The 19,232-nt window shown below is 42.1% G+C and overlaps 1 protein-coding gene across 5 annotated transcripts in view; it reads right to left on the bottom strand.

The window, feature by feature from the left end:
• Window positions 1–19,232, bottom strand: part of STIM1 (stromal interaction molecule 1) — a 192,530-nt gene that overhangs the window by 133,116 nt on the left and 40,182 nt on the right. The window lies entirely within an intron of this gene.

The following is a 19,232-nucleotide window of genomic DNA, read 5'->3' as shown; positions in this document are numbered from 1 at the left end:
AATCTCTCTTTTCAAGGAAAAAAAAAAAAGAAAAAGAAAAATGGATTCCAACTATATGCCATTCTGGAAAAGGCAAAACTATGGAGACAATAAAAAGATCAATGGTTGCCACGTGTGTGGGGGGAGAGAGGAGATGAATACACAGAGTACGGAAGTTTTTATGAGCAGTGGAAATACTTTGAATGACATTATAATGATGGATCTATGTCATCATACCTTTGTGCAAACCCATAGAATGTGCAACACTCTTTACTTCATTAAAGTGAACCCTAAGGGTGAAATGAGAAGCCCACGCACCACAATGAGAAGCCCACGCACCGCAACAAAGAGTAGCTCCCGCTTGCCGCAACTAGAGAAAGCCTATGCACAGCAACAAAGACCTAAGGCAGCCAAAAATTTAAAAATTTATCAAAAAAAAAACCTATTGTAATAATAATTAAGACAGTGTGGTATCAATTGCAAGGATACAAAAATAGCCAATAGAATAGAATGGAGTCCAGAAACACAGCCACACATAACAGTCACCTGACTTATAACAAAGGTGACACTACAGTACAGAAGGGAAAGAATGACCTTTTCAATAAATAGTATTAGATCAAATGGATATCCATATGGGGGGGAAATATACCTCGACTCACTACCTCACACCATCACAAAAAAATTCATTTCAAATGGACAGCAGATCTAACATGAAAGGTAAAACAATAAAGCTTTTAAATGAGGAAATAGGAGAACATATTCATGATCTTGGAGTAGGCAAAGTTTTCTTGAACAGGACACCAAAAGGCCTAAACATGAAGGAAAAAGTTGATAAACTGAGAAAGATATTCACAATACATATAAGACAAAGGACTTGGATCCAGAATACATGAACTCCTACAAAGCAACTAAAAAATGGCAAGCAACCCAAAGAACAGTAGGCAAAAAACTTGAACACTTTACAAAATAATAAGTCCAGACTATGTGTGTGTATGTGTGTATATGTATGTGTGTATGTATGTATGTATGTATATACAGATAGACAGTATTTGTATATATCTATATACATGTATATAGATATATATGAATGAAAAGATGCTCTACTTCATAGTCATTGGGGAATCACAAATTAAAACCACAGCGTGAGAACACTATACACCAATCAGAATGGCTAAAATGACAAAAATAGGGAAATATTAGATGTTGGAAAGGATGTCTAAAAACTAGTACACACACACAGCTTGTGGGACTGTGTATTAGTATCACTTGTTGTATAATAACTACCCTAAAACTAAGTTGCTTAAAACAATAAACATTTATTATCACACACAGTTTCTGAGTGTCAGGGACAAAGAGTGGCTTAACTGAGTGGTTCTGGCTCAGATCTCGCATAAGGTTCATAAAGGGCTAGGGCCACTGGAGACCTGACCGGGGCTGGAGGATCTGCTTCCAAGATGGCTCACTCACACTCCTAGCAAGTCAGTGCTGGGTGGGTCAGGAAGCCTCAGTTCTTCTCCATGTGGGCTGTTCCATAGCCTGCTTGAGTGTCCCCACAGTATGTAGGCAGGCTTCCAACAGAGTGAGTGATCCAAGAGATAGTGAGACAGACAAACAGTAGTACCTTTAATGACCTAGTCGCTGAAGTCATATACCATCACTTTCATTTTATTCTATTTCTTAGAATTGAGTTACTAGGGTCTAGCTGAGTCAAAGGGAGGGGAATTAGGTTCCACCTCTTGATGGGAGGGGTATCAAACAATTCGTGGACATATTTAAAAACAAATACACTTACTTTGGCAAAGAATGTGGCAGTACCCACTGTGGAGCACATGTATCTTACCAAGGCCTCCGTGTGCTAACCTCCTCTTGTTCATGCTGTCTGATTAGCATGATGTCATCAACGTAACAGATCAAAGTGATGTTCTATAGATGGCCAGATGGTCCAAGTCTCTTCTGACTATATTATGACAAAGAGTAGAAGAGTGGAAGTGTTTATATAGCCCTCGGCAAAACTATGGAGGTGTAATGATATCTGTTCCACAAGAATGCAAACTGTTTTTGGCCTTTTTTTCTGATTGAGACAGAAAAGAACACATTCACCAAACCAATGCCCACATACCATATTAATTTGCTCTAGCAAAGATACCATATCCATCACAGAATCCATAATTGGGGCTACTAAATTAAACTTGCTGAGGTCTACGTTCTCCAGAATCCATCCAGTTTTGCAGAAGAGGGCAGACTAGTGAATTAAATGTAGACATAATAGGGACCACCACCCTGCATTCTAAAGATACTTAAGGATAGCACTATTTCCACCATCCCTCACAGAATATGATATTAGTTTTGATTCACTATCTTGACCAGAGGAAAATGCAACAGTTTCAAAAGCTTCCACTTGGCCTTCTCCACTATGATAGCTCTTATGTGACAGGTCAAGGTTCTGATGGGGGTGCTACTCCAACTGTTAAGTATGTGCATCCCAATTATACATTTGAGGATAGGTCTGTGGGATAATTCTAAAAAGTATCATGAGAAAGTAATTAGATAAATATATGTTAACATTACACTAAGTGAAAGAAGCCAGACATGATTCCATTTATATGAAATGTGTAGAATAGGCAAATCCACAGAGACGGAAAGTAGATTAGTGGTCGCCAGGGACTAGAGAATAGGGAGTGACTGCTTAATGGGTAACAAGGTTCCTTTTGGGGGTGATGAAAATATTCTGGAATTAGATAGTGGAGATGTTGCACAAAATTGTTAGAAACCACTGAATTGTATATTTTTAAATGGCAAATTTTATGTTATGTGAATTTTATCACATTAAAAAAAACAAAAATAGAAAAACAAAGACAGCCGTTGGCTGCCTTATGCAGCTGGCTGATGTATGAGGGCTGCTTTCACCCTCACTCAATTTACAATACAGAATCCAGCTCATGGCGCTATACATTCTAGCATACTGAGCCCTTGCAAAATGCTTAGGATACAAATATATTTCATCATTCACATCAACCAGTACATTGTAAAGTCACTTCTTCTTGTTCTCTAGGAGTCCCTATTTAAATCTGAAAGGCTCATGGCTTTAAAAAAAAAAAAAACCAGTTTGGTGTCCAGGCTAAGCAAGGTCCTTGGCATCTTCAACCCCAGGCAATAGCTGGCTCTGCTACTTACCTCACTGTCCCAGATTTGAAGGAAAATACAATCTCTTCTACATAAAGCCAGAAAGGCAGGAAGAAAGGATTCAGTGACTATCACACCTCAAACAAATATTTATTGGACAAACTGTCTAGCAGTTTTCAAATTATGCTCTGCAGATCCCTCCTCCCATTCAGGTTCCTTGGCAATATCTACAACTTCAAGCAGAGCAGCTCTACTTTGTTGAGTTTTAAATATTGGAAGCACACTTAAAAAAAAAAGAAATTAAAATGGCACAATTATGTAGCAAACATCTATGAATTTTGCTGATTTAACAATCTCCCCACCTCCCAAGCCCTCTTTAAGTACATGTACCTTGATCTTCCCTGAGGGAACCATCCCTCCCCTGCTCTCAGCCCACATGATTCCAGGGTAGCTGACCATGATCCCTGGGCTCCATGAGTAGAATATAACTGTTGGCCAATGAAAGTCCAGCATTCTTCCAGTCACAGTGATACTTTAGGGTGGGCAAATGACCCAAGCCAAAATCATACCCACGACTGCCAGCACCATCAGGAAAGAGGTATTATCTTTCCAATAGTGGTTGCTTAGCTGGTAGATTACACACCCAAAGCTGACAGCTACCTTTGCCACTACATGGGTGGAGGCTTCCTAACACCAAAACAAAGAAAAGCGGAGCCAAGAGGAGAGAGATTAGGTCCAAATGACATGATTCAAGTCCCTGGATCTTGCTGTGTCTAAAGGTAAATCTCCTTCTAGGCTTTTTAGTTACTTCAGTCATAAGTGCCTCTCATAAGTCAGTCTGACCTGTATTTCTGTCACTTGCAAAGAAGGCACAGCAAAAGTAAAATTATTCGAAAAAAAATTAAAAACATCCATCTGGTCAATAAACCTCAAACCTTTACTGTAAATCACAGTTGGGGAAAGAATATTTTTAAAAAAAGAGAAAATTTTAGAAAAAAGCTCCCAGGAGAATTAGTCTTCTCCTTGACTCCTCATTACATTCCCAAAAATGCATGGTATGGGCTTCCCTGGTGGCGCACTGGTTAAGAATCCACCTGCCAGAGGGAGGAATACTCCCAAACTCATTCTACGAGACCACCATCACCCTGATACCAAAACCAGACAAAGATGTCACAAAGAAAGAAAACTACAGGCCAATATCACTGATGAACATAGATACAAAAATCCTCAACAAAATACTAGGAAACAGAATCCAACAGCACATTAAAAGGATCATACACCATGATCAAGTGGGGTTTATCCCAGGAATGCAAGGATTCCTCAATATACTCAAATCAATCAATGTGATACACCACATTAACAAACTGAAGGATAAAGACCATACAATCATCTCAATAGATGCAGAAAAAGCTTTCGACAAAATTCAACACCCATTTATGATAAAAACCCTTCAGAAAGTATTCAGAGAGGGAACTTACCTCAACATAATAAAGGCCATAAATGACAAACCCACAGCCAACATTGTCCTCAATGGTGAAAAACTGAAACCATTTCCACTAAGATAGGAACAAGACAAGGTTGTCCACTCTCACCACTATTATTCAACATAGTTTTGGAAGTTTTAGCCACAGCAGTCAGAGAAGAAAAAGAAATAAAAGGAATCCAAATCAGAAAAGAAGAAGTAAAGCTGTCACTGTTTGCAGATGACATGATACTACTATATAGACAGAATCCTAAAGATGCTACCAGAAAACTACTAGAACTAATCAATGAATTTGGTAAAGTTGCAGGATACAAAATTACTGCACAGATATCTCTTGCACTCCTACACACTAATGATGAAAAACCTGAAAGAGAAATTAAGGAAACACTCCCATTTACCATTGCAACAAAAAGAATAAAATACCTAGGAATAAACCTACCTAAGGAGACAAAAGACCTGTATGCAGAAAACTATAAGACAATGATGCAAGAAATTAAAGATGACACCAACAGATGGAGAGATATACCATGTTCTTGGATTGGAAGAATCAACATTGTGAAAATGACTATACTACCCAAAGCAATCTGCAGATTCAATGCAATCCTTATCAAACTACCAATGGCATTTTTCACAGAACTAGAGCAAAAAAATTCACAATTTGTATGGAAACACAAAAGACCCCGAATAGCTAAAGCAATCTTGAGAAAGAAAAATGGAGCTGGAGGTCTCAGACTCCCTGACTTCAGACTATACTACAAAGCTACAGTCATCAAGACAGTATGGTACTGGCACAAAAACAGAAATATAGATCAATGGAACAGGATAGAAAGCCCAGAGATAAACCCACCCACATATGGTCACCTTATTTTTGATAAAGGAGGCAAGAATATAATGGAGAAAAGACGACAGCCTCTTCAATAAGTGGTGCTGGGAAAACTGGACAGCTACATGTAAAAGGATGAAATTAGAACACTCCCTAACACCATACACAAAAATAAATTCAAAAGGATTAAAGACCTAAATGTAAGGCCAGACACTATAAAACTCTTAGAGGAAAACATAGGCAGAACACTCTATGACATAAATCACAGCAAGATCCTTTTTGACCCACCTCCTAGAGAAATAGAAATAAAAACAAAAATAAACAACTGGGACTTAATGAAACTTAAAAGCTTTTGCACAGCAAAGGAAACCATAAACAAGATGAAAAGACAACCCTCAGGGCTTCCCTGGTGGCGCAGTGGTTGAGAGTCCACCTGCTGATGCAGGGGACACGGGTTCTTGCCCCAGTCCAGGAAGATCCCACATGCCACAGAGCGGCGGGGCCCATGAGCCATGGCCGCTGAGCCTGCGCGTCCAGAGCCTGTGCTCCGCAACGGGAGAGGCCACAACAGTGAGAGGCCCGCTTACCGCAAAAAAAAAAAAAAAGACAACCCTCAGAATGGGAGAAAATACTAGCAAATGAAGCAACTGACAAAGGATTAATCTCCAAAATTTACAAGCAGCTCATGCAGCTCAATATCAAAAAAACAAACAATCCAATCCAAAAATGGGCAGAAGACCTAAATAGACATTTCTCCAAAGAAGATATACAGACTGCCAACAAACACATGAAAGGATGCTCAACATCACTAATCATTAGAGAAATGCAAATCAAAACTACAATGAGGTATCACCTCACACCAGTCAGAATGGCCATCATCAAAAAATCTACAAACAATAAATGCTGGAGAGGGTGTGGAGAAAAGGAAACTCTCTTGCACTGTTGGTGGGAATGTAAATTGATACAGCCACTGCGGAGAACAGTATGGAGGTTCCTTAAAAAACTAAAAATAGAACTACCATATGACCCAGCAGTCCCACTACTGGGCATATACCCTGAGAAAACCATAATTCAAGAAGAGTCATGTACCACAATGTTCATTGCAGCTCTATTTACAATAGCCAGGAGATGGAACCAACCTAAGTGTCCAAGAACAGATGAATGGAAAAAGAAGATGTGGCACATATATACAATGGAATATTACTCAGCCATAAAAAGAGACGAAATTGAGTTATTTGTAGTGAGGTGAATGGACCTAGAGTCTGTCATACAGAGTGAAGTAAGTCAGAAAGAGAAGAACAAATACCATATGCTAACACATATATATGTAATCTAAAAAAAAAAAACAAAAAAAACATGGTTCTGAAGAACCTTGGGGGAGGACAGGAATAAAGACACAGATGTAGAGAATGGACTTGAGGACAGTGGGAGTGGGAAGGGTAAGCTGGGACAAAGTGAGAGAGTGCCACGGACTTATGTATACTACCAAATGTAAAACAGATAGCTAGTGGGAAGCAGCCGCATAGCACAGGGAGATCAGCTCAGTGCTTTGTGACCACCTAGAGGGGTGGATTAGGGAGGGTGGGAGGGAGACACAAGAGGGAGGAGATATGGGGATATATGTATATGTATAGCTGACTTGCTTTGTTATAAAGCAGAAACTAACACACCATTGTAAAGCAATTATACTCCAATAAAGATGTTTAAAAATTAAATAAATTTTAAAATTAAAAATAATTAATTTTAAAACAAAAGAAAAAAAGAATCTGCCTGCCAATGCAGGGGACACGGGTTCGAGCCCTGGTCCGGGAAGATCCCACATGCCATGGAGCAACTAAGCCCCTGCGCCACAACTACTGAGCCTGCGCTCTAGAGCCCGCAAGCCATAACTACTAAGCCTGCGCACCTACAGGCCATGCTGTGCAACAAGAGAAACCACCACAATGAGAAGCCCGCCCACCACAACGAAGAGTAGCCCCCGCTCGCCACAACTAGAGAAAGCCCGTGCACAGCACGAAGACCCAATGCAGCCAAAAATAAATAAAATAAAATAAATAAATTTTTTTTAAAAAAAGAAAGAAAATGCATGGTATTTTACAGTTTCCATTGATAATCTCGCCTGATCTCCAAAAACAAAACAACCCTGTGAGGTCAGCATTCACACTGTATATTTGAAGACATTGAGGCTCAGAGAGAAGTGACTAACCTAAGTCATCCAATTTGAAATCAAGGTTTCTGTCTCCAAATTATACCTTTTTACTACTCATTACTGCTTTGCACAGTTCTCAGCAAGCCATGCACAAGTCTGGGAACCTGCCTGGGCTCAGTACAGACTTGCTACCTGACAGCAATGTTCCCCTGACCCTTGGCAGTTTTGCCTTGTTTCAAACAGGCCTCGCCCTGCTCCGTTTCCACATAGCCTGAGATAAAGACAAGCTCATAGCACAGCATCCCACTGCGTGCACATAAGGGTGTGTCACTCAACTGACTGGCAACACTGAAAGTCAGTAGCCTTACTCTCAAAGTAGCCCTAGAACTATCAAATGCACATCAATAGATAAGATCTGAGGAGGAAGAAATAAGGTGCACCTATGATGAGAAGCTGCAAGTCAGCTAACAGAAACTAATACAACTTCTATAACTATTGGAATCTGAAGATCCAAAAACCATTACTGACTGGAAAAACTCCAACAGCGTACATTCAAGGGTTTAAAAATACATTAGGCTCATGCTATATACAAAAAATTAACTGAAAATGGATCAACAACCCAAGAGCTAAAACCATAAAACTCTTAGAAGAAAACAAAGGGATAATCTTAACTACCTTAGATTTGGCAGTAGATTCTTAGATATGACACAAAAGGCATGAGTAACAAAAGAAAAAATAGATAAATGTGACTCCATAAAAATTAAAACCTACTGTGCATCAAAGAACATTACCAAGAAAGTGAAAAATTACCCTACAGAATGGGAAGGAATATTTGCAAACCATATACCTGATAAGGATCTGGTATCCAAAATATATAAAGAAATCTAACAATTCAACAACAAAAAGATAAACAACCTAATTTTAAACAAAAAAAGGACCTGAACAGACATTGCTCCAAAGAAGAAATACACATGGCCAACAAGTACATGGAAAGATACTCAACATCATTAGCATTAGGGAAATGCAAATCAAAACCACAATAAGATGTCACTTCACACCCATGAGGATAGCTGTAATTAAAACAAACAAACAAACCAAAAAATAACAAGTGTTGGCAAAGAAGTAGAGAAATGGAACCCTTACATATTGCTGATGGGATTGTAAAATGGTGCAGTTGCTGTGGAAAACAGTTTGGCAGTCCCTGAAAACATTAAACACAGAATTACCATATAACCCCACAATTCCACTCCTAGGTATATAGCCAAAAGAATTGAAAACTGGTACTCAAACAAGTACATGTACACGCATGTCCATAGCAGCACTATTCACAATAGCCACAAAGTAGAAACAGCCAAAGCGTCTATCACCAGAAAACGGATAAACAAATGGTGGTATTTTCCAGCCATAAAAAGGAACGAAGTTTTCTGGTACATACTACAACATGGATGAACCTTATAAACATTATGCTTAGTGAAATAAGCCAGACTCAAAAGGACAAATGTTGTATGATTCCACTTAGATGAAATATCTAGAATAGACAAATTCATGGAAACAGAAAGTAGATTAGAGTTTAACAGGATCTAGGAGGAGGGGGGAATGGGGAGTTATTGGTTAATGGGTAGAGAGTTTCTGTCAGGGATGAAGAAAAAGTTTTGGAAATAGATAGTGGTAATGGTTGCACAATGGTGTGAATATAATTTTTGCCACAGAATTACACACTTAAAAATGGTTAAAAGGCTAATTTTATGCTATACATTTTACCACAACAATGAAAAAAGAAAAAAAGAGAATGATGTACTGACACATGCTACAAAATATTATGCTAAGTTAAAAAAGCCAGACACAAAAGGTCACATATTGTATGACTCCATTTATATAAAATATCCAGAACAGGTAAATCCACAGAGACAGAATGCAGATTGATGGCTGCCAGGTGGAGGGAGAAATGAGGAGAAACTGCTTAATCGGTAAGGTGTTTTACTGTGGAGTAATGAAAATGTTTTGGAACTAGAGAGAGGTGATGGTTGTACAACATTGTAAACGTACCAAATGCCACTGAATTGTTCAATTTAAAACGGTTGATTTTGGGCTTCCCTGGTGGCGCAGTGGTTGAGAGTCTGCCTGTCGATGCAGTGGACACGGGTTCATGCCCCGGTTCGGGAAGATACCACATGCCGCGGAGCGGCGAGGTCCGTGAGCCATGACCGCTGAGCCTGCGCGTCTGGAGCCTGTGCTCCGCAACGGGAGAGGCCCCAACAGTGAGAGGCCCGCATACCGCAAAAAAAAAAGGTTGATTTTATGTTATGTGACTTTCACATTAATAAATGCTTTAAAAGTACATGAAAGAGGGCTTCCCTGGTGGTGCAGTGGTTGAGAGTCCGCCTGCCGATGCAGGGGACACGGGTTCATGCCCCGGTTCGGGAAGATACCACATGCCGCGGAGCGGCGAGGTCCGTGAGCCATGACCGCTGAGCCTGCGCGTCTGGAGCCTGTGCTCCGCAACGGGAGAGGCCCCAACAGTGAGAGGCCCGCATACCGCAAAAAAAAAGGTTGATTTTATGTTATGTGACTTTCACATTAATAAATGCTTTAAAAGTACATGAAAGAGGGCTTCCCTGGTGGTGCAGTGGTTGAAAGTCCGCCTGCCGATGCAGGGGTCACGGGTTCGTGCCCCGGTCCGCGAGGATCCCACATGCCGCGGAGTGGCTGGGCCCGTGAGCCATGGCCGCTGAGCCTGCGCGTCCGAAGCCTGTGCTCCGCAACGGGAGAGGCCGCAACAGTGAGAGGCCCACGTACCGCAAAAAAAAAAAAAAAAAAGTGCATGAGAGAACTCAAGCAATCATCTGGGAAGCAGGAATCAGGGCTAAGTGGCAAGGCAAGGCAAAAATTGTCAGGAACCCAGTAAACAGTCTGACGTAAGAGATGTCCGGGAACAGCAGCAAGAAGCCACTTGATGCTGCAGCACCCGGAAGCTTCCCTACATTGGTGAGGGTACAGGTAAACCTGCTAAAACTAAGAGACGCCTGCCCAGAGTAGATTAAACCAACGAGAAGTTTCTTTCTCTTTCGTATAATAGTTTGGTAGCGAGCAGTCTGGGGCTGAGTGGAACTTTGCCATCCTCACTCAACATGATGCTTCCATCTCTGGGACCAAAAAGAGTGCTGTACTCTCACAATCTCCCAGCTAGCAGGAGGAGAAAGGGGGCAAGAGAAGTACTTACCCACTCTGTTCAAGCACCTGGCCCCAGAAGTGGTAGGTGCACCACTTCCACTTTAGATCCTACTGGTTAGAACTTAGACATATGGCCACATTTGGTTGCAAAAGAGGCTGGGGGACTATATGCCTCGCTAAAACTCAGGCATTCTATCATTAAAAAAAGAATGAGAGGGAATTCCCTGGCGGTCCAGTGGTTAGGACTCCAAGCTTCCACTGCAGGGGGCACAGGTTCAATCCCTGGTCGAGGAACTAATATCCTGCATGTCGAGCGGAGCAGCCAAAAAAAAAAAAACGAATGAGAGAGTCAATATTGGCAAAGACAATTAACAGTCTCTGCCATACTCACTTCAAATACTCTTTATTTTTTTATTATTTGTCTAATTAAACAAAGAACTTATTCCAAAGCCCAGCTACCCGGAGGTCTGCAGTTATTGTTCAGTGGAACCTCCCAGCTAGGGTGGAAAGACAAGAAAAGGAGTGAAAGGCAATTATGGACTGATGTCCCCTGTTAGCCTCACTGCAATGACCAATGCCAACATAGCCTATTATTTGCCTTTCGTCACTGGAAATTTACAGTGTAGAAATAAACGCTTCTTTAAAAAAAAAAAGAAAGAAAGAAACAGTAAGAGCTGTCTATGTGCAATACTGGGGCAGGGGTACAGAAAAAAACCTGTAGGGCACGTGTCTTTGAAAAACTCCCAATCTGTGTGGCAACCACACACAAAGCGATCACAATGCGGTGAGATAATTAACAGAGAGACATATAAAATTTAATAGAAGAATAACATAGGAATGGACTGTCTGCCTATGGGCAGGGAGAACGAAGAAAGCTTCAATAAAGTGGTAACACTGGAGCTGAGTGTAGAAGGATGAGTTTACCAGATAGAAAAGGTAGGAAGATATTCAAGCAAGATGTAAAGCATGAATAAAAACATGCAAGATGTTTACTGAAAAGACAATAATGCAGGAGCCAGATCATGGAATGCCATGAAACCAGATTCAATCAAAAGCTTGGATTTTACAATGTAGGGAATGGGAAAGCAACAGAGAATTCTTAGCAGGGAAGGGCCATGGTTAGATTGACCTGTTAGAAAGATGACTATGGCAGCCTATAGGAAGGATGGACAAAAAGAGAACATGCATTGGGCTCACATCCCTGCTGCTACACCTACTCCCATCCTTGACTCTCCAGTACCGCCACCGATAAGCCAAGTCCTTGCAGAAGAAAGGCAGTAACAAAACCCCAGGCCAAGTCCTACAAAGACCGAGGCAGGATGAGGTTCTTAGTTTTGTTTGCTTTTAAGCTTTTCTATTGAGGTGAAATTCACATAACACAGTATTAATCATTTTTAAATGAACAGTTCAGTGGCATTTAGTATATTCCCAATGTTGTGCAACCACCAAAGTTCTCAGTTTTTGACAAGGTCCAGGAAAGCCTCTGTGATTTCACTGAGGTCAGGCTCCACCCACTCACTCCTCAGGTGTCTCTGCTCAGACAGATATGCCAGATGACTGTGGCTTTCAGCAAACATCTGTCTACAGTCCTGCGGCTGCCATCCTGTCTCCTAGCCTTTCCTGACCTCACCTCCCCTGGGAACACAGGGCATAGTGACCAGAAGCAAATATGACCATGTCTATCTCTTATTTAAAACTTTTCAGTGGCTCTGCTTTGCCCAAAGAATGAAGTTTCAAATTCTTAACATGACATACAAGACTCTCTGCAACCTGGCATCTGCTTGTTCCCTACCCTCATCTCCTAAACATGTTGCCCTAAAATTCTTTCCTCTCATTATGTTTCCCTTGCTACTTGAGACTGCTCCAACATCTATTTTCTTTCTCTCACCCTGGGAATGGTGCTGTCATCCCCATACACTTTTCCCCCAGGCTTATCTTACCCTGGGGAAAGTTCTCATCCTATTTTCATTATTTCCTGGGAACAGCTCTGATCTCAGTCTCATTTTACCCTGGAGACCACTCTGATCCACACTTCACTATTCACTGTTCTCTGGATATGTCACTGACCACATCATACCATAGAATGACTTTTTTCTACCTCCTGCTCTTCTACTTCTGTCATGTTACTGAGAAGAGCTTTACCCTGAATAATCAGCTTCTGCTCCCTCCGTCTGGGCCTCCTATAAGCCCAGGGCTTCACCAGGTCTCCCAACCCAAAGTTCGTATGTGGGTTTTAGAGTACATAGTAAAAATCGTAGAGACAGAAAGCAGAATGGTGGCTGCCGGGGGCTGGGGAGAAGCGGGAATGGGGAATTACTGTTTAAATGGGTACAGAGTTTTTGTTTTACAAGATGAAAAGAGTTATGGAGATGGATGATGGTGGTGACTGCACATTATGAATGTATTTAATACCTCTAAACTATACACTTTAAAAATGATTAAAATGGTAAATTTCATGTTATGTGTTATATTACCACAATTTTTTTTAATTTGGGAAAAAATTTATGGGTACCTGAGACCTAGGAGAGAGATATAACTATATCCCAGCCAGCTGAGGGGTTGGCTCCTGGTCTCATTCTCCCTGACCTTCGTTTCTGAAAGATACACCTTTTTTTAAAAAATAAATTTATTTATTTTATTTTATTATTCATTTTTGGCTGCGTTAGGTCTTCATTGCTGTGCGCGGGCTTTAGGTGCGACGAGCAGGGGCTACTCTTTTTTGTTTGTTTGTTTGTTTATTTATTTTGGGCTGTGTTGGGTCTTCATTTCTGTGCAAGGGCTTTCTCTAGTTGTGGCAAGCGGGGGCCGCTCTTCATCGCAGTGCATGGGCCTCTCACTATCGCGGCCTCTCTTGTTGCGGAGCACAGGCTCCAGACGTGCAGGCTCAGTAGTTGTGGCTCACGGGCCCAGCCGCTCCGCGGCATGTGGGATCTTCCCAGACCAGGGCTCGAACCCGTGTTCCCTGCATTAGCAGGCAGATTCTCAACCACTGCGCCACCAGAGAAGCCCAAGGGGGCTACTCTTCGTTGGAGTGAGCGGGCTTCTTATTGCGGTGGCTTCTCTTGTTGTGGAGCACAGGCTCTAGGTGAGCAGGCTTCAGTAGTTGTGGCACATGGACTCAGTAGTTGTGGCTCTCGGGCTCTAGAGTACAGCCTCAGTAGTTGTGGCACACGGGCTTAGTTGCTCCACGGCATGTTGGATCTTCCCGGACCAGGGCTCAAACCCGTGTCCCCTGCATTGGCAGGCGGATTCTTAACCACTGCGCCACCAGGGAAGCCCAAGAATGCTGTACCTTTATTTGGATGGCATTTGAACCCAGCCCCATTTTACCCTGGAGATATCTCTGACTCCAGCCTCATCTTACTCTGGGAATAGCTCTAATCTAGGCCTTCCCAATCACCACACCATAAAGAAAGTCATGCTACAGAATACTCTGAAGATGGTTTGCACTCTGACCTTGGGTGACATTAAACCTCAGGAAAGGAAAGTGATGCGAAGCAACTGGCCCAAAATAACCTTAACGTTATTCCAAAGTAGGGAAAGAAGGTTTTTCCTGGGGAGTGGGGGAGAAAATTTTTCCAAATTATCACAAAACTCTTCTGACTTTCTGTATATACATGCCAAAGTTTTGTCAAATGGTGCACAGGAAGATCTCACACAAAGGCCTTTTTCCAGGTGTTTTAGGCTTCTAACTGCAGCAGCAACACAAATATCAGTGTGTTTCCATGCGAGTGAATGAACAATGCCCAATTTGGGCATTTGGACTTTGCCTTTCTTCTGGTTTCTAGGCCTGTGGTTTAAACACTCCATTCAGAAACAAAGAAATAATATTTAGACTCCATCCTTCTAAAATATTTTATTTGACTTTGGTAATGTTTTAAGTGGAACAGACCTAGGCTTTACAAATTTCTAGCCATGCAATCCTAGGCACATAACTTTCCTCATTTGTAAAATGGGAATATCTTGCAGGGCTGTTGTGAAGAAAAGTAAACATATATAAGGTATCTACCAGTGTACCTGGCCCAAAATATTTCACTCAACAAATATCTACTAAGCATATGTAATGTGCCAGTCAGTGTTCTAGGCACTAAGGATTCAGCAATGAACAAAAATCACTGTTCTTATGGAACTATCAGGGAGTAGGGGGCAAAGTAAAGGGCCTGACAAATAAATATGTCAGAGGATGATAAATGCTATGGAGAAAAATTAAGTAGAGAATATGCTACAGGGGAGGGTTTGTTATTTTTAAATAGAATGATTGAAGAAGGCCTCACGGAGAATATGACATTTGAACAAAGGATCTGAAGGAAAAGAGATAATAAGCCATGCAGAGGAGAAAGAGGGAAGAACAAATGCAAAGGAGGCAAGAGCATATTTACCTTGTTCAAAGGAGAGTGAGGAAGCCAATGGGGCAGGGTGAGCAGGTGGAGAGGAGATAAGGATAAGCCAGGTTGCTGGGAGCCAAGTCACTCTAAGGACTTTGCCTTGTTCTCTGAGGGATATGGGAAGCCACTAAAGGACTGTGATCTATATGACTGGATTCACGTTTTGAAAGGATTGCTCTGGCAGCTCTGTTTAGAACAACTGTAGGCAGGCAAGGGCAGAAGCAGGGAAACCAATCAAGAGGCTATTATTTCTCCAGGCAAGAAACAATGGTAGCTCGGATCAAGGTGGTAGGAGCAGAGGCAATGAAAAGTGTCTAAATTTTTGATGTGTTTTAAAGGTAGAACCAATAGGATCTGCTGACAGAGTGAACGTTACGTGTGAACTTGTTTAAATTAAAATGCCAGTTAGACATCCGAAATGTCAATTAAGGGGTTGGCTATACAAGGCTAAAGTTCAGAGGAGCGTCTGAGCTAGACACACAGATTTGAGAGTTGTCAATTAACAGATGATAATTAAAACCATTAAAGTGGCTTTTAAATGCCATTTATTTATTGCTCAATAAATGAATTACCCAGTGAATAGTAACTGCTATTATAACCCCTTTGTTTTTGTTTTTTGGGTTTTATAAAATTTATTTTGCGCTATGTTGGGTCTTTGTTGCTGCGCACAGGCTTTCTCTAGTTGCAGTGAGCCAGGGCTACTCTTCGATGCGGTGCACAGGCTTCTCATTGCGGTGGCTTCTCTTGTTGCTGAGCATGGGCTCTAGGCACACAGGCTTCAGTAGTTGTGGCACACGGGTTCAGTAGTTGTGGCTGGGGGGCTCTAGAGCGCAGGCTCAGTAGTTGTGGCGCACGGGCTTAGTTGCTCTGCGGCATGTGGGATCTTCCCGGACCAGGGCTCGAACCCGTGTCCCCTGCATTGGTAGGCGGTTTCTTAACCACCGCGCCACCAGGAAAGCCCCCCTTTGTTTTCTTAAGGTGCTAGAAATACTTGCCAACTCTTACCATGAATACTTAAACTTCAGTGCCCAACCTCCAACCCCATCCCCAATCCCTCAACTCCCTTCCTTCCTTCCAAATTTTCAATTAAAACACTAAATAAGTGGAGGCATTGTGGTATTAAGTGGTAAAGGCACCAATTTTAGAGTCAGACAGAATTGGGTTTGAATCCTCCATCTTAGCCACTTATTAGTTCTATGACCTTTGAACCTCAATTTTCTTATCCGTAAGATGGGGCTAATAGTACCTATGTTACAGGATTGTTGTAACAATAAGACATCCATTCATTCATTTGTTCAATAAATATTTACTGAGTATTCATCACATGCCCAGGACTGTGTTTAGCACTAGAGTTACAGTAGTAAACAGGCACAGATACTGTCCTCACGGAGCTTATTGCCCAAGGGACCATAATACTTCTAAAGGACCAGACAAAAGTTTTAAATTTAAAAAATCATCTAAATAAAATAAATACGTAAAGAGCCTCACACAGTGCCTGGGCAAAAAGTAGGTGCTAAATAAATGATAGTACTTATTATTTTATAACTAAAGCATATAAATCTTCATAGAACAATACACTTAGAATTGGAATGACTTTTAGAAATCAAAAGGTCCAATTCCCTCATTTAACAGATAAGCAAATTAACTTACTCCATAATAAACTTACTCAGGACACCTCTTCAGTCAGGCCATGTGCCAGGTAGGTGGGATACAGGGATGAGTAAAACAGTCCCTACCTTATGTCAAGTAAACACACAAGGGGGAAGTGACTTGCCCAAGGTAACCTGAGCAATCACTTAGGCTAGAAATCATGTCTTCTAATTTTCAGTGTTTTGCTCCTTCCACCGATCCAAAATTATTCATTTCAAATAGAAATACTTATCAGGAAGAAGCCTACCATATGGCCTGTGCCAAAAAGAGTGCCATCCTACAGCTCAGCAATTCCTTGCAGGTTGCTTGTCAGAAAGGGTAAGCTCTTTGGGCTTAGAGGTGGATCCTTTTTTCTCTATAAACCATCAATAACAGGCAGCAGCTAGGACCTCAGAGGCCGTGGTCGGAAGCTACAGAAAGATGGAGAAAAATGAAAGCTTACAGTCACCAAAGCCACTGGCTAAGCAGAGAGAAGGCTGGGCAAGGCCAGACCAAGACCCTTCTCCTTCATCTCAGAGATTAAGTCATGTTCCCTCCAGGCTAGGGCCATCTTCAGAGCTCTGCCTTTGTCCCTCTTGTCCATCCATCCCTACTCTCCCTTCCAGACCTCTTTAGAGTCTCAACATTGAGCTCCTAATGGAAAAGACAGCACTGTGGAGTAGAAAGAGCACACCTTGCAGTTTCATGGACCTGGGCTGAAACTTTGGCTCTACCACTAATTAGCTGTATGCTTCTTAACTTGTCTGTTTCCAAATCCGGAAAATGGTGACAATACTTATTTCTGGGAGTTGTGGTGAGTGTTAGAATTGCATCTAATGTTTAGATGTATCTAGAAAAGTTCCTGGCATACAGAGGTTACTCAATACATGGTGCTGTCATTAATTATTATGAATGTCAAGGTCTCTCTTGTCTACTCCACACTCTTTCTAGTGACTGCAGGCTTCAGCACAGCACCACGGTTTAGGGCTCCCACATTAATATGGAGTATTCAGAAAGCCACGGCACCTTTACTTGGCCACCTTTCTCTATCTCTTGTCCCTCAACCTATACCAGCTCAGGTCCCCATTCCATTCCCCAACATTGAAAAAACAAAATCTTTGAACCTGCACCCCCTGGTTCCTCCTCAAAATATTACCCTCGGGCTTCCCTGGTGACGCAGTGGTTGAGAGTCCGCCTGCCGATGCAGGGGACACGGGTTCGTGCCCCGTCCGGGAGGATCCCACATGCCGCGGAGTGGCTGGGCCCGTGAGCCATGGCCACTGAGCCTGTGCGTCCGGAGCCTGTGCTCCACAACGGGAGAGGCCACAACAGTGAGAGGTCCGCGTACCACAAATATATATATATATATATATATATATATATATATATATATTACCCTCTTTCCTTCCTTCCCGGAACACCATATTTCTCAAAAGAGAAGTCTGTACTTGCTGCCTCTAGGCCCTCACCTCACACTCACTCCCTAAGCCACAGCAGTCTAGCTTCTGTCTCCACCCCTCCACTGAAACTGCCTTCACTGCGCCACCAATGACTCAGTAGCCCCACTTCAGGGCTCACCCTACTTGTTCTCAGCTCCAACAAGCATTCGCCTCCTTTTACAAGCTCTTCTCATTCCTGACTTCCCAGACAGTACTTTCTCCTGCCTCTCTGACTGCTCCTCCTCAGATGCCTTCCCTAACTTTTCTGGCTACACATATCCGAGCTCCTCTGAGCTCTATCCTCAGCCTCCTTCCGTTCCCCATTTTATGGATTTTACGCAGGCAATTTCATCTATTCCTATGGTTTCCACTCTCACTTAGAAATCATCATTCCTACATCTATGATCAATCCTACCTCTCTCAGGACTCCAAAACTCATATCTTCTCCCCCAAGTACCACATATTTTCTCCTGAATGTCACCCAAAGGCATCTCAAAACCAACATTAACTTCCCCAAACCAGCCTCTCCAGCCTGTATTCCATGTGTTAATAGCATCATAGTAATACCCAGACACCTAACATTTTTTCCCTCTTCCTTTAGTCACACAATTTAAATCAACAACCATGATCACTGCCCTGGATCCAGCCTCATCATTTGCTACTGCAACAGTCTTCTAGCTGGCTTCCCGGCCTCTAGTTTACTCAATCCATTCCAATCCTCCTAAGCACAGGCATCAAAGAGATCTTCTAAAACACCACTCTGATAGGATTTAAGGTCTTCAGCATTCAGAATCCCTCCCAAGCACCCCCATTCCAGCATGATGAACAGCTCACCATTCCCTGAATATGCCGTGCACTTCCACGCTCACAATACCTGGAATGCATCCCAGGGCCCTCTCTGCCTGGCATACTTCTGGTCATCCTTAAAGATCCAGCCTGAAGAACTCTGAAGCCTTCCCTGACTCTCTCTTGCTAAGCATTTAGACCCTCCTTCCTTTGTCTCTCCGTCTATTTTTCTATGTTCCTCTATTGTCGCACTTGCGACATTATA

The sequence above is a fragment of the Delphinus delphis genome, chromosome 8 (assembly GCF_949987515.2).
Source record: "Delphinus delphis chromosome 8, mDelDel1.2, whole genome shotgun sequence".
Classification (NCBI taxonomy): domain Eukaryota; kingdom Metazoa; phylum Chordata; class Mammalia; order Artiodactyla; family Delphinidae; genus Delphinus; species Delphinus delphis.
This window is presented reverse-complemented; position numbering and strand designations above follow the sequence as displayed.